The sequence below is a fragment of the Opisthocomus hoazin genome, chromosome 2 (assembly GCF_030867145.1).
Source record: "Opisthocomus hoazin isolate bOpiHoa1 chromosome 2, bOpiHoa1.hap1, whole genome shotgun sequence".
In the NCBI taxonomy this organism is placed as follows: domain Eukaryota; kingdom Metazoa; phylum Chordata; class Aves; order Opisthocomiformes; family Opisthocomidae; genus Opisthocomus; species Opisthocomus hoazin.
This window is the reverse complement of record NC_134415.1, coordinates 127,665,542-127,681,285: the sequence shown is the minus strand read 5'-3', so window position 1 is coordinate 127,681,285 and position 15,744 is coordinate 127,665,542.

Genomic DNA, 15,744 nt, shown 5'->3' with positions numbered 1-15,744 from the left:
AAGAGGAGCTTGTTGCTTTTCACTGAGTATAAATGGAGCAATAGGGTGGCAGATTCAGGTTCAAGTAGCTAACTTGCAGACATTTAACTTAGAGCGCATTCATTTCACCCTGGGTAGCTTGTATTTTACTTCTCTGAACTGCAGACCTGATCTGTAACTGCAGTAGCTGCAATTTTTCATTGCAAGGCACTCCAAATGTGGAAGCACAGTCCTAGTCTTTATATTGAAATATTTCGCCATCAAAATAACAGCTGTTTACAAGTAAAACATCTTCTAGGCCCAAGAATTAAGCTCGATTTCTATCTTTGTCTACCTTCACCTTGGTTTTCTCATTCACTCACCCTTCTGTACATGATCTTGTACTTTCTACTACTTCTATGTGCTTGGGCAAGCCTTTACACGTGTTGATGGGCCAGCAGGCTGCTTTCTCCTCAGAATAAGCAAAGTGATTTAAACTCTCTTTCACATGGTGAGGGCACTGTATGTTATCTTTCCTTCCCCCAGCTGCCAGCTTCCACAAAACATGTCAGATCATCATGTTTTTGAGACATCTGTCCCCTTAGTTAAATGCAATTAAAATCGACCAACATGTTTGAAAATTATTAAAGGGAGGAAAAAGAGGACACAAACACACCAATAGGTAGGACATATTCCCTTAAAATTAAACTCAACATATGCTTCCTTGCCACTAAGAAACCTGGTAAAAGTTACAGTATAGATGTACTTACCGAGGCAGGAAACACTGGATTTTTTTTGTATAATTCCTCTCTTTGAGTAGATGGTATAAGCTACACCAACAAAAACCACAGTGCTGGAAAGCATTTATTTTTCTGGGTGTACTGGCAAAATGGTTATTCTTTTCTAGTCCATATGTTCCAGTTTCATCTTCAGCCCTATTCTGTGGGACGGTTATCTTAGCATATTTACTTTTTACCTACTGGGTTGATTTGTTTTTTTCCTGGGAATGCCTTAGTTTGTTATGCCCTGAAACACAAAGCATTAACAGCCTTTAAGAGAGTGCCAACACATGGTGGAGGTAGCTACCTGCTCTGTTTTCCATAAAATGGGTGTTAATAGGCTCTAGAGGGGTTCCTCAGTAAAGAAACGGAGGAGTTCAAGCTTTTATTGACTGGCTTGTATCTCGTAGAAACATTCGAAGTGGAACACAGGAGATGTGGAGAAAAGCCACACAAATGCGAAGCTACTAATGAAGTGTTTTTACAGTTGGAGTTCAATGTGTGAGCTTGTAAAAGCTGATTAACTATTACTGTGTTTTCATCTAACTGGTTTGATAATTTGTTGGTTAAATGGCTCAACTGAGAAACCAGTGAGTGTCCTTGGAAACATGCTGGTGCAAGAGTTAAAGCCTCAAATCCACACAGAGGGGGCAGGTTTATGTTGTGAATTCATCCTTTTCTTTTAATAAGTGAAATAAAGAAGTGGCTGAAAAGTCATATTTTATTCATACAGGTTTCTCTTTGAGCCTATTCCAGTCATTAAAATTGAAAGTGTCTCTAGATTTTTTTTCATAACATAGGCAATAAACAAGTTTCTTCCCTTCTTCTTTTTCTTCTTTCTTTCTTGAATTTGTCTTTCTTTCTTTCTTTCTCTTTCTTTCTCTCTCTGTCTCCCACTATTTCTTCCACCTTCATTAAAGGACTCTGTTTAGAAAATAGTATTCTGGGCTTGATTAAAAATTAACTCAGAACAGTTAACTATCACTTTAGAGCAGCAACAATATAATTGAGGAGACTTGAAAGAGCAGATTGGTAAAACTGCAAACCTCACTTTTCAAGAGAAAATGACTGGAAAACTGTAGTAGGGGATGGACAGGGGAAGGACATGTGGAAGCTTGTGATTATTATGCTTTTGTGTCCTGTTTTTCAAAAAAGTCTTCCCATGTTCCTACTTCTGAATTCAAATTTAGCCACTTTAAGGTTTTAAAACCTGTTGGCTAATGTAAGAACTGGGAGTTTTACGGCCTTACTGCAGACATCTGTCTCTGAACCAACAGGTCCCTGCAAATCCTACTGATTTTAGTCTAATGATGGTCTTGATTGTCAGTAAAACTGAGTTAGATCTTGGTGGTAAACATTTGCTGTGCTTAAGGTACTAATGAACAACATGTCTTTGTCTCAGACATCCCAAAAAGGACTTGGTAGATGGATTTGGTGTAATAAACCCATATCTAACAAACTGAACAGATCAGAATCTTAAAAGATGCTGATTTTTTTTTCAGAAAAAAAAGAATGTGTTGTAGTGAAAACAAAATCCCATGACAATTTGACACAGAAAATGCCTGTGGGGCCCTGCTAGGGGTTGCAGCTTCAGTTTTTTATGTCTTCTTCAAGCATGATTTGGATTTCCCAGTCACCCTGAATCTCTCATGTTGCTCTAAGATGTAAGACCCCAGGACATACACACTGGCCCATATTTTGACAGAAGACCCTATGTACCACATGTCATACAGACTATGAAGGCATTCAAAATCCCATACGGCACAGCAACAATGTTTCTCAGTCAAAATAAGCTGATATTCGTAATGTTTTTGACAAATAGTCTAAATTATTAGCTCTATTCTTTTTCCATTTTCCAGCCAATTCGTCAAAGAAAAATATTCCCGAAAAACTCATATAGCCATAGATATGTTAACCATGTTAACTAACTCTTTCAGGTGTAGTTCATAAAAAGGAGGCGTGGCTCCCCCATTTAGAGAAGGTAGAGTCACAGTCAGGTCTTAAGTTTTATTCTACTTTTTTTCAACCAACCATACTGAAGAAGAAAGATAAAAACATGAAAACAAAATAATTGAACAATTTATTTTGGAAGGGATTTCTGGAGGACTGCAGTTCTACCTTATACTCAAAGCAGGATGAACTTCAACATTATATCAGGTTGCTCAAGGTCTCATATAGTGTGGATTGGAGTATCTTTAAGGGTGAAAAGTCCACAACCTTTCTAGGCCCAAGTTCCAGTGTCTGATAATTCCCTTTCTTGTCCCTTTTTTTTTAATATCTAATTATAATTTCATTTATTATAACTTTAGCCTTTTGTTTTGTCTTTGTGCATCTCAGATGATTCCCTTTCTTTTCCCTTTTTTTTTTAATATCTGACTATAATTTCATTTATTGTAACTTTAGCCTTTTGTCTCGTCTTTGTGCATCTCGGATGAGGGTCCGGCTCTGTCATCTCTGCAAACTCCTATTAGGTAGCTGAAAACAGCAATTAGATTGTTCCTTGCCCTTCTCTTCTCAGGGTGGGACAGACCTAGTCCCTTCAGTCTTGCACAAAATGTGCTCTTGTTCCCAACTACCTTAAAGACCTCCACTGGACACACTCCAGTTTCACAATATAGGGCTTCCCGTAAGCCAAACAGAGGGGAATAATCACTTCATCAATCTGCTGCTATATTTTATTAATGTACTCAGGATGAAGTTGGCCTCCATTACTTGCAAGGCGTGCTGCTTACTCATCTTCAGTTTGTTGTCCATCAAGCATCCTTTATCACAGAACCCTTAACTGTCTATTAAATCCCCAGCCTACAAAATTTCATGAAATCTCTCTGTCCTGGGTGAAAACTTTTCAGTTTGTCTTTGCTGAATTTCTTTAAGTTCTTGCCAGCTCATCACTCCATGTTAATTCCTTCTCAGTGTTATTCCTCCTCTCCAACATCCACATCCATACTGAAGAATCACATCCTTTTCTGGTGTACAAGAATTGGAAAAAATGTCAAGAATGAAAAGGACTCCAGGGGGAAAAAAATACAGCACACACACATTTTTATACATTTTGAGGCCCAGATAATAACGATTCAAATGGTGAGACAAATGAGCCTGCAGAGGAAGACTTAACAAGATTGACTGTAAGTTGGAGATAGACAAACTGAAATCAAAAAGCAGTCATGACTTTTGAGCACTGGAATAAACAACCAGGACAGCTGATGGAGTCTCCTGTTTTTGGTGTCTTCAGATTAGATTCAATTGTCTCTCAATGACGTGAACTACTTTAGGAAAACACAAATTACTGGTCTTGACACAAGGAAGACTGGATGAAGTGCAATGGCCTGTACTATGCAGCATGAGAAACTGAATTATCTAATGGACTGTCCCAGGTTAAAGCTTTTGAATTTATGAATAATGTCTGGGACAAATTTGTTGCTGAAATGATACAGATGTCTATAACGATCCCTGCTCATTGTTTTGTGTAGCTGCGTTTCTTGCCAAAAGTTACCACATCATGTTTCCAGAAAAATGGACACCAAGGCACAAATCATTCCAGGAATTTTTTGTTCTGACAGTATTGATAACATAAACATTGCATTAAATTCAAGAACATGGATGTGGACACATGCAAGTTAGATAGATAACATACTTACACTTGGCAACTACTTTTATTCCCTACATACACATATACGATACAAAACTTTTAACATATACATAAAACATATAAAACAGAACATGGACTTAAAGCTAAACAAAGAAAAACCCTCGTAAGTCAACAATTACTTCAACCGGTAATTCCTATGCACTACATAGGAACTCCGTGTCAGCAGCTAGGAGAGACACCCATTATCCCAGGCAACATTCAGTTCAATTTATGACCACCATTTCTCATTCTCCCGTCCATGCATCTCTATAAAGATCCTGGCCTGCTAGCGCCAACAGATCCTTCTCAGCAGAGCTGCTCCCCAGCCAGTTAAACCACAGCCTACATGGATGCAGAGAGTTCATCACACCTTGTAGAAGACTTAAGATATTCCCTTGGTGGATGGCATGAGATACCTGCGGGGCTGTTTGTCTTCTCTGTTATCTAGATCCCTCTGCACAGCAGCCCTGCCCTATAGCATATTTTCTCTCCTCAGTCTGGTGTCAATCACAGACTTGATGACAATACGTTGTCTCTTCTTCAGGTCATAGATAAAGTTCCTGGGGTAGATCTCCAGGTAGAGTACAAACTGTTCAACACTGCATTTTCAGCCTGATCTAGCCAGTTTCTCACCTGTCTAATCATCCACCCATAATATGGTGAAGAATCATACAGCGATCTACAGTGAATTTTCACATCCAACCCAATATTTAGTATTTCACCTGTAGAGAGAGGAATGAAAATCTGTCCCTTTTTAGAGTTCTTTTGATTTATTTCACCTTTCTCTTTCATGGTGTAAATGATTTTTTAAGCCATGTCTACATGAAATGCTATTCCTATTGCGAACAAAATCTATTTTTACAGTTCAAATGCATTGTTCTATTTTTGGCCTGAGATTTTTCCTAGCAGAATCCCAAGGATTTCTCCCAATATTACTAGAGAGCCTTCAAATTTGTCAGGGTGGAATTGGAGAATTATTGCACTGGTAATATTGTGTTCTACAAGAGGAATTCAGTGCCCCTAAAAAACAGACGAGCCAGCCACTCTGTCACGTATTTGTGTGAGGGTTATAAGCTAAGTTGTAGATATAAAAGACATGTAAAATCTTCGACAATTTCTGCTTTTACAGCTATTAATTTTAAAAAAAGTTCCTGAAACATACACCACTACCAGACAATCAAGAGTGAGAAAGAGAGAGAGAGGGAGAGAGAAAAAGCTGGCTCCATGCAGGGTCTCTTTGCTTACAGCTATGAGACAGTACTGCACTTTCTCCTAATAACCTTGACCTGCTTTTCCTGGCTCAGCAGTAGCATCTGTGTCACATCGGCTTAGCATCTGTTTATCAATCTAACAGCACAAACCTGATTCCTGCTCCTATTCTCTTTAGTGCTCACATTAAAATGACTGAATTAAACCAGCAAAATTCAACTAGTATAAGACTTAGGGATGGGAACAGCTCTATGGAAGGAAAAGAAAACAACAAAAAAAAAAAAAGCAGGGAAAAGGGAAACCATATGTGGGAGCTCCATTTACTTATTCACAATGGACTTAAAGGAGAAATTTGTAAAAAATTATCTCTACTAAAATCTCTTGTACAGAATTTAAGGCTACAGGCTTTCAAAATGGAGAAGGTACGAATCATCTCAGACTTTTCCATTGATCTTAAGAAAAGACAAGGTAAGTACCATTTGCCTGCAGTCTCTGCCTCCAGGTAAAAGAGCAAAACACCTGTGAACAGGATTTAGTGCAGATCTTGATAAGCAGGGTGAAAGATATTGAGAACTCCCCAGGCTTGTCCCTATGGTTTGCTTTCCCCTGTTGCTACCACAGCTGCACTCTTCCTAGTTTTGAGATATTTCTGAGCAGGATAGTCCTATGTTTGAAACAGTTTTTTGATATTTAACGCTGGTCTGAGAAGATGGGGGTAACGCCTGCACGTTTAAACCATTCAGAAGTCCCACTCTGCAGGACAGCTTCTTCTCACTCCCAGAGTAGCCACCCTGTACAAAACAGCTCCTGGCTCCAGAGCTGTTTCAGAAGAAAGGAGAGCTGTCAGCTGGGGAGTTCAATTACACAAGGTAAGCACAGCAGGCCAAAACCAAGGTGTCAAATAGGCCAATGTTATTATTTATTGTTTATCATTGCTGTGCTCAGATCTTAACGAAATCAGAGCCCCACTGTGCTATGCGTACAGAGCACAGTGTTTAACTTCGAATCCCCCACCTACACAGAAACTAAGACAACAGGAAAAGGAGTTAAAAAAAGAACTGTATAAATTCTCTGATCTGCTGGAAACTGCTTCGAGAGTCTGAGGCATTGTAGACTTGAGTAAAGATCTCGTGAGTACCCAATGTTTAAACCATAAAAGAGAATATCAAAACTGGCATACTCCAAATTAATAAAAACACACACTGTCACTCATATCAGCACAGTCAGGGCTTTGGAATTTTGTCTCCCATATAAAAGAAAGTTTTTTCCAGTGTCACAGAGATCACCGACTTCATTAGAGTGGCACTGGCAGATTTATTGGGTATTGATTTGGACAGGTATTACACCAGGAGACACACTGAGCATCCACCTACTGAAGCATCCTAAATTATTCTCTGGGGATCTCCCATATGTGGTTGCCCTGAGAACTCTAAGTTCAAAGGCCAAAATCTGACAGTGGTATGGCTGAACACCAGTGGCATACAGGAGGTACTTTTACAGTAACATATTTGCACATCATTATTTAGCCTTCCTTCAGAATGCGTTAGTGGAGACTTTGGACTACATCTACAGTAGTGCAAGTCAAGCTGCTCCACCAGATTTTGTCCTTACTTCCATGATTTGGTGATTGCAAATTAGAGGGGAAAATAGATGGAAAGAAGGGACTTATCACAGTTGTACAAAGTACCAGCTATCAAAACCATATGACTAGATCTCAGTGTGAGGTAAATACATGATTTACAGGCTGATTCACTGCTCAGGCCACCTCCAGTGAATTTAGATTAGTCAAGAGATGAGTTTGAAAGAGAAAACATATGTAAACAATTGCTGAACCTCCAAAGAAGGTTTCTTCCACAGGGAAGCAAAGGATAAAATTATAGACTACAGATCTGTGAGAGTAGATGGCCAACTTCCAGTTATTCCAGAGTGCCTCCTAACATAACAATGCACATGGTTTAGCTATGACATGAACTTGAAATTCAAGCCCCCTTTACCTTTTTTATTTTTAACAGTTTTTTACTCTCTCCATGTTACTTCATCTTTTGTCTGAAAGCAGTGCCAGAAACTCATAGGAAAACCCACCCAATGTCATCAGGGTTGTAGGATTTCACCTATATTTCACACAGGAAAGCTTTGTTGCCCCAGGGTTACTCAGAATCATTCCCTAGCTCATTTTCTCAAAGGCTGGGCTTGTTTCGCATCGGTAGCTGTCCAGACTTCACTTTAGGATTCCTCACGCCTCAGGCTGAAAGGCTGAAAGTGTGGGAGGTGAATAACAAGGTGGGTTCGAGAGCTGGCTTTTACAGAATCCTGGCCTCTATCACTACAGGATTACATTTATATACAAAATAGGACATAGTTTCAAGAACATCATAACTGATCTCAAGAGTAGAACTAACTTGTCCGGGAGACTTGTTGGAGCAACCAAAGAGAAAAGCTATTTGGAGCAAACAACAGTAAGATCATCAGGAAGAAGACATGAAAAAGACAAACTTAAGAGATATGGAATTTTATTCCACTGTTAACAAACTCCAGCATTTAGACAAAGCGTGTGACAATATAAAAAGCCAGTGTATTAAAGTCTCTGGTTATAACCTGTTTAGGAAGGAGGGAATGCACAAGAGAAGGTATTATGGGTACGTAACAATAGCTTTCTTACTGGAGACATTCCTACATATAAGTCTATAAGGAGAGGATGTTCACCCAACAGTCACATATGTTTCATCTGCCCATTAGTCCTCAACTCCACCAACAGATTATGAAATCCTTAGCTAAATTAAACCTATTTTAACAAAGAGGTAGCAACAGGAGAAAAACAAAAAAAAGCTTGTCTCCACACGGCTGTGAATCCAGCCACTGAAAATATGCCCAGATCAAGCCAGATTCATCAAACACTCTTTGAGCAGCTAGACGAGATGAAGAGTAACAAGGATCAGGTACTGGGACAGAGCTGGGACTGATATATGGGAGGATAGAGTCCTAGGGAGGAACCAGAGATCTTACCATGGGGCCCCATGGAAGGTGGGATGGTGATCTTGGAGGTATAGTCACCCAGGGTATGGGCTTCATTGGTTCTGTTCCATTTAGAACAGTTTGGTTTGATATTACTGAAAGTTTAGAGATTCTGGATCTCAACTGACTATTGATCATGCAAATGTGTTATGTCTGCATATGTGTATCTGCTGTCTTATAAAGTCTGGCTGAGGTATTTGAGAGGGCAGGAGATGTCACAGATCAGTGAATCAAACAGTCTGAGCTACTCCCTGAGCAACTATCCATAATGAACAAAAACAGAAGAAAATATCTTTTTAATGGGGGACTTCAATTTGGGAGACATATGCAGCCAGCAGTAAACTTCTCTTCAAATTTAAGAAAAATATAAAGATTAATTAATTATGGGCTGGCAGTTCGTGGTAGCCTAGGGACCAACTGTTATTATCAGATTGCACTCCATACAGACAGAGGACAGGACGAACCAATAATAAATACAGTTGGCTCTCAAAAATAATTCATTTCTCAAAACTGGGAAATAAGAAAGAGATTTAATAGGAAGGATAAAAAATCAGGAAAATTAGCATTAACATTGGGATTTTTTGAAGAGGAATTTATGAAGCTTGAGTCTAACTTTGAGTAAAAGTAAATCTTTGTTCAAAGGCAAAGGAAACACACTAATTAGAAAAAAGAATGCAACATGTGACAAAGGTAAAGAAAGAGACCTTAACACACAGAGCAACATAAATTAAACATTATAAAGTGTAGAAAACTGATAAGGGAAGCTAAAGACATCAAAGAAAATCCCATGGTTAGTAGGATTAATGACAGTGAACTTAATTTTTAGGAATAATTAGGAACAAACTAAGTCTTACAATTAGCATGAGGCCATTAAGCAATGGAAACTGCAAAATTGTTTAAACCTTACTGTGTAGGGTCAGGTCTCCATACGTTTCTGTTTATCTAACAAGGCTTGAACAACTTGCATCTTCAAAGAACTTACACACTGAGGAGCACTCTATACCCTGCAATTTTAAAAGCCATTATTAAATTAGTCTTATGGCATCTTTTCTGGCATTTTTTCTAGGGTCAGCTTCAAAGTAATCAGTCTATCCTTCTTGTCAGTTCATTTATCAATGTTTTTAAATATACTGATATGACACCAGCATATTTTCCTTTTCTAGAATTTCTTTGTTATGCCAAGATTATTAAAAATTAGCATCATTGATTGTCTGTGTGATTTTGTGATGAGATTACAAGTCCGTTTGATGCACTGTTTCATAACCTAATATATCTGAAGGCGTCTAAAATTACTCCCACTTATTCTAACACACATCAAAAAAAGCCCATTCGGAATTTTAAGGAAATTCCATGAAAAGAAAGCAAGAATTTGATGGGAAAAAAAAATGGACTATAGATATTAAAAAAACAGGCTTCACAGATGAACAAGCGCTGAATAAAACTTGTTTCAGATTAATTTCCTGAGGTACAAAATTGACTACACAACAACCCCATGGTCTGAAAATAAATTTAAAATGAATGATGTTAAAATATGTTAAAATACACATAGAAAGGCACAAAATTATAGGACTGAGCAACCAGAGTATCCTGAATAACTTGATAAACCAAGTTCAAAAGATAACGTCTTCACCCTCTTGCAAGGTAATGTGCAAACAAGAAATGAGGTAATATCTACAGAGTGGTGTCTATATCCTGGAGAGCAGTGACTGTGAAAAGGACCTGGTATGATGCCGAAGCAAGAAAAAGAACTTTGGCAAAAAGTTTAGGCAAACAGAAGTTATTGGGCACCACAGAGTGAGAAGGGGTTGAATGCGACAGTCTTTGAAATACCAAAGCTTAGTCTGGATGATCTAGTGGACAGTTCTGACCTAATCTATGCATGTTGGTGGGACTTCTTTAATCTGAACAGATTTGTTGATTCCCTGTTAGACATTCTGGGTTGTTATTGCTGAATACAGTGAAATATATAGTGTTTCATAGCTACATGGGCTTTCTAAGCTAGAGCAGACCGTTATAGTCCGACCTCTTGTATAACAGTGCTACTCCAGCTATTTTGTAGCCTGCGGCCCACAACATGTTGCTGTACCTGCTAAGAACCCGAACATGCCATTCAGGAAATCTGAATCTGATCTTTGATCGCTAAACAAACAATTCATCAGAAGCTCATAAATGAAGATTAAATAACTCAAAAAATGATTCCTTTCTACCCCTGTTGATGTGGAAAACTGCCAACTCTCCAACTCTGTCTATAGGATGGACTAGCCCCAGGTAATGTAAATTATGAAGTAAATTATTCCAGCATTTCACAGCAATTTTTTACCCAATCTTTCTTAAATCAAAACCTTTTGAACAATCAAAGCATATTCATCCAGGGCTAAAATCCAGTCCTAGCTAAGTAATTTAGTCCTATTTTTTCAATTATCCCTTAGTTTAGTCCAACAAAATTATAAGTGATTTTTTAAGTTTCCCATCGGCATCCATATTCCCCATATGGTCAACAGTTAGAGGATGCTTTTGAAGCCTTGCAAAGGAAGACTTTTTTTTGCCCCATTGGACATTCAACATCACTTGCCTTTCTGCTTAAACAGACACAGCTACACACACATGCACGGACACGCAAAAAGAAAGAACCACTTATGGAGAATGAAAGACACAGATAATTGGTTTTGTATTGTTTTCTCAACTGGCATCACCATATTTTGTCTAGGTTAACACAATAAGCAAAATATGAACTTCCAAGGATAGCTTCAGTGTTCAGAACACTGTCTTTTCCAGTCTAATTTGTGTCCCGTCCAAGAACAGGATCATTTTTATCACAGGTTAAAAGCAGAGTGTCAATACACTGAGTGACAGACGCTCTCCATTAACCCCCACCCTCCCACCAGAGGAAGGGAAAAGGAGGAGAAGGGAGAGAGACTTACGTATTGAATACAAATAGTTTTACTAATAACACTAATAATACTAGTTATTAATAATAAAAGAAATAAAATATACAAAACCTATCCTGAGTTTCCCAGAGTTGGGTGCTGGGGCACTGGCGTCCTGCCAGCATCTGCTAAACAGCACCAGGAATTGGCAGACTGGCCTTGGAGGCAGACAGAAACTAGACTCAGGAATGCACGGATTGGAATCTGGATCAGGATCGCAGGCAGAACAACGAGCAGGGTCTTCTTCAGAAGGTAGCTATGGACAAAGAGAGTGAAACCCTCATGATCCCCCAGCTTTAAAATGAGTATGACGTGCATGGCATAGAACACCGCGTTGATCAATATCAGGTCACCTGTCCTGCCCACCCCTCCCCGCAAGTACTACGCGTTCCAACTCCTCACTTGTGGGACCTAAGAGATCTGTCTGTGACCTTGGCTGTTATAGTGATAATTATAAACAGGGGCCTTTTTCTGCATTTCTTTCCTACCGTTGGCTCAGTGTAACTATAAACATTAGGTGTTATCAGCTCTGGAGCAGACAGTGTCTGTAAAATACACAGCAAGCTTCAGAAAAATGTAGTTACTTAGAAGAACTTCGCTGTAAGGAAGATTCACTAGAAGAGAATTGGTTCTGTTTTAACCAAAACCAGGACAGTTTTATAAAATCTTTTTTCTGACTCCATGTTTGAATAGTCTCAAATGCCTCAAGTCACCAAGGACCTGACCTATTCATGGTATAAATTAGAGTATTCCCAAAGCTACTCTAATTTACACCATAATGCTTGTACAACATAGAACTTGTTCTAATGATAAGGAAAGTGTGGTTTGAAGGAATGTCCCAGACAATATTTTACTTACGCTCTTGACACCAAAGAGTGGTTTATATAGGAACTAATAAACTTGCTCTTCACCATATGGAGATTTACCCATGCAGAAGAAATTCCCAAGGGGATGGTTAAACTGGTTTTCCAACTGCAACACAGCCTCAGTGAAGACCAACATCTGGCCAAAGTATCCTGTCAGGGACCTATGTGCACTGTGCATAATAAACACGGCTCACTATTATTCTTAGCTTATTTTCTTCTGTCATTGGAGATCATATGGGAGGAAAAGCAACAGATAGAGAGGAGAACGGAAGGCAGAAATAATGTAGTCAAAAATACCGGTATTTTCAGAAACTGTAAATTTAAAATGGCATAACCTTTCTTCTGAACACACAACAGCACCAATTTCTAAAAGACCTGTGACTTTGTCCAAGAGCCACTAGTTAATGTTCATGACGCTGTTGTGTCATCTCCCACTGGCAAACTGCAGGATTTTTCATGGCTGAGATTGTCGTCAGTTCCCGACAGAACTGAAGAAATCTGTCCATCCTTTCTTGCATTTCCAGTCACTCATTCTCATCCTCTAGTAAGAACACTTCATCTGGAAGAGCTTTGGAGAACCATCCAGCCTTAGTCATCTTACTTCAAATTCACAAGCAGCACTGACTGAAAAACCCCATCATTTCTTAAATTTTTGTTCTCCACATCTCCTTCTGATCTGTAGCAGACATGGTTTTATCATACTGGTGGTCTACAGTACTTGTGGATCAGAGCACAATGAGCCCAGCTTTGTGCTTGTCTCCAGCCAATTTAGTACTTCTAACACGGTGAATAGTTTAGGGGAGCTAATTACCCCACACTCTGAATAAGCACCTTTCCTACAGAATCTCTTTAGGTGAAAAGTTCTGTTTGTTCCAATAGCTTGCTCCTCCATTTCTTTTCCAGTCTCCTTTTGATGAATAACTTCTACCTTACTGTGTCCATTCCTTGAAAGAAATTTTCCCAGTAATTCTCCCATCAGCCTAGGCATCTCTCATGGTTGTTCATAGGAATATACTTAGCTCCAAAGCTTAATCCAACATTTACCTTACATGTCACCTATTTTTCCTGTTTGTTAGACACCTTCCCAGATCTCCAACATCCTCAGTCATTCTCCACTCCTTTGGTTAGCATAAAGCTGTTAGCGTCTTGTTCCTTGTCCATGAACCTGCTGCACTGTTTTTTTCCTAGGCCTTTTGCCTGACTCGCTTAAATCCATCTTCACTCAGGTTATTTCCACAGTGTAATACCAGAAAATCGGAAAACTCTATCCAAGTATCTCCTTCACTGCCTTTGGTACGTTGAGCTTGATTTTAACAACCTTGCCAGTCTTCTAACACTCTCTATAAAGTTCACTCGATATTTTCTTCATCAACCTTTTTTTTCACTGCAAAAAATTCCTAAATTTTCCAATGTCCAGTGCTATCAATATCTTCTGTTATCTCTTTTCAGTATGATTAGATAGGTTTGTGCATTTTTTTTATAACTATTTCTAGGTTTTGTTATTTCTAACATGAGAATAGCATGTACAAAAATAGATTTTGTCCCTTTTTTCCTTTAATAACCTCATACTTAGGAAATACCTGTGCTCTTGTTTTTCCTCTAATGGGGTATTTATTCCTCTGAGACACTGGTCAGCTGGGAGAATATTTATGTGGTGATAAAAAACTTTAACAGAGGGTAGTTTGGATCTAACAGTCTTAGATATTTCAGCCCATCTTTACTTGTCATGTGTCATGCTGAATTACACCATGGCCTGCGTGTGACAACAGCCCATAATGTGACCCGTCTAATATACTTTGAAATGCTGTGGAGTGGGAGGGGGTCTTAAAGGGAAAAAACACTCTCTTGTGCTGGATAAAAGCAGTGGATTCAGAAAGAAAGCAACTGCAAACTGTCAGGAAACTGGACAAGATCAAATGATAGCTCAGCAGCAAGCCTACGAAGAAATCTGCTTTAATAGATTACAGGATACTTGTAACATATTACTTTAACAACATTCATTAATATTTTTCAGTTTTACAGCAACGATCATTTTTTGTCTGAGTCATCAAATCACTACTAGATGTTAATCTGTCATTTCACTCCTGGCAAATTATAAAAGATTTATAATTAAATACAAATACAGAAATGTAAATAAGTATTCACAGAGGATAAATGGCTGGCTGGGACACAGGGACGGAGCCATGGAGGGAAACCAGGTGTCGTGATTCTCAGGACTGAGCTTTAGCCTTCTGGTAACATCTCCTTCCACCAATCCTACACTAACACTAATAAAGCCTGGCTTCAGAAAAGCCTTGCTTCTTTGCTGAATAGTGTGACTGTATCAGGGAGGAAAAGAGACAGAGGGTACAACAGATCTCCATTTGAGGTAAGGGAATGAACAAGTCCTTCTGTTCCTACAGAAGATCTGATTCTCTAGGGAAACAATGCTCTTTGCCTAGATGAGGGAAAAAAAGAAAAAAAGAAAAAAATCTGTTTTTATCTGGCAGAAATGGTGATATTTCATCCTTCAGCAATTTGGTGAAAACTGATAGCTGTGGACACTTCTCAGCCTGGGTAGCACAGCTAAAGACTGCACCGTATGAACTGGCAGATGCAAAGACAGAAAGAGAGAGAAAAAAAATATTGCACTTTTTAAAACTGTGCGCCAGGCTGTCCAGATCTTCTCTGCAGTCCTCCCTGCTTGCACAGGGCTGGTGCAAACTCAGAGAGGAGAGAACTGTGCTCGTTTTTTCCAGCTGAGAATCCAGCACAGGATAAAACAGAACGCTATGAACCACTGGTGAAGGGGCTGTCCTTGGGGAATGTGTTCTTTAACTAACCTGTGCTGAGTCGCACTGCTTCCCTGCACGAAACACCACCAGGAATCCCAGCACAGATCAGACCAGCTAGGTCTAGCTCATCTTTGGAGCAGCAGACAGAAGCTGGGCCATGACACGTCTGCAAGAGGGAAATACAGGCCAAGCCACAAAGGAGGATGGACAAAAATCCTGACACAGGACAAAATGTGCTTCCTTTATTTTGCACAAGTCAACACTGGAAAATAAGCTCAATTTTAAAACTGGAAAAAAAGTTACAAAGGACAGCTTGTCGCCAGGAAAGGCTATTGCATTTAGATCAAGAGGCTTGAAGTGAACAATCCATATTGACCAGGATTATTCTACCTTTGAATGTCATGGTTAATTAAAAGATTAACATTATTAACATTTAATTATTACATCTTAATTACTATATAATGCCATATACTATTGTCAAAGCAGAGCATGCAATTTGAATTACTGATATAAAATTAAAATGAACATTACAGTCTATTATTATTATTATTATTATTATTTTATTAAGTTTCAAATTAAATTTCAGGATTG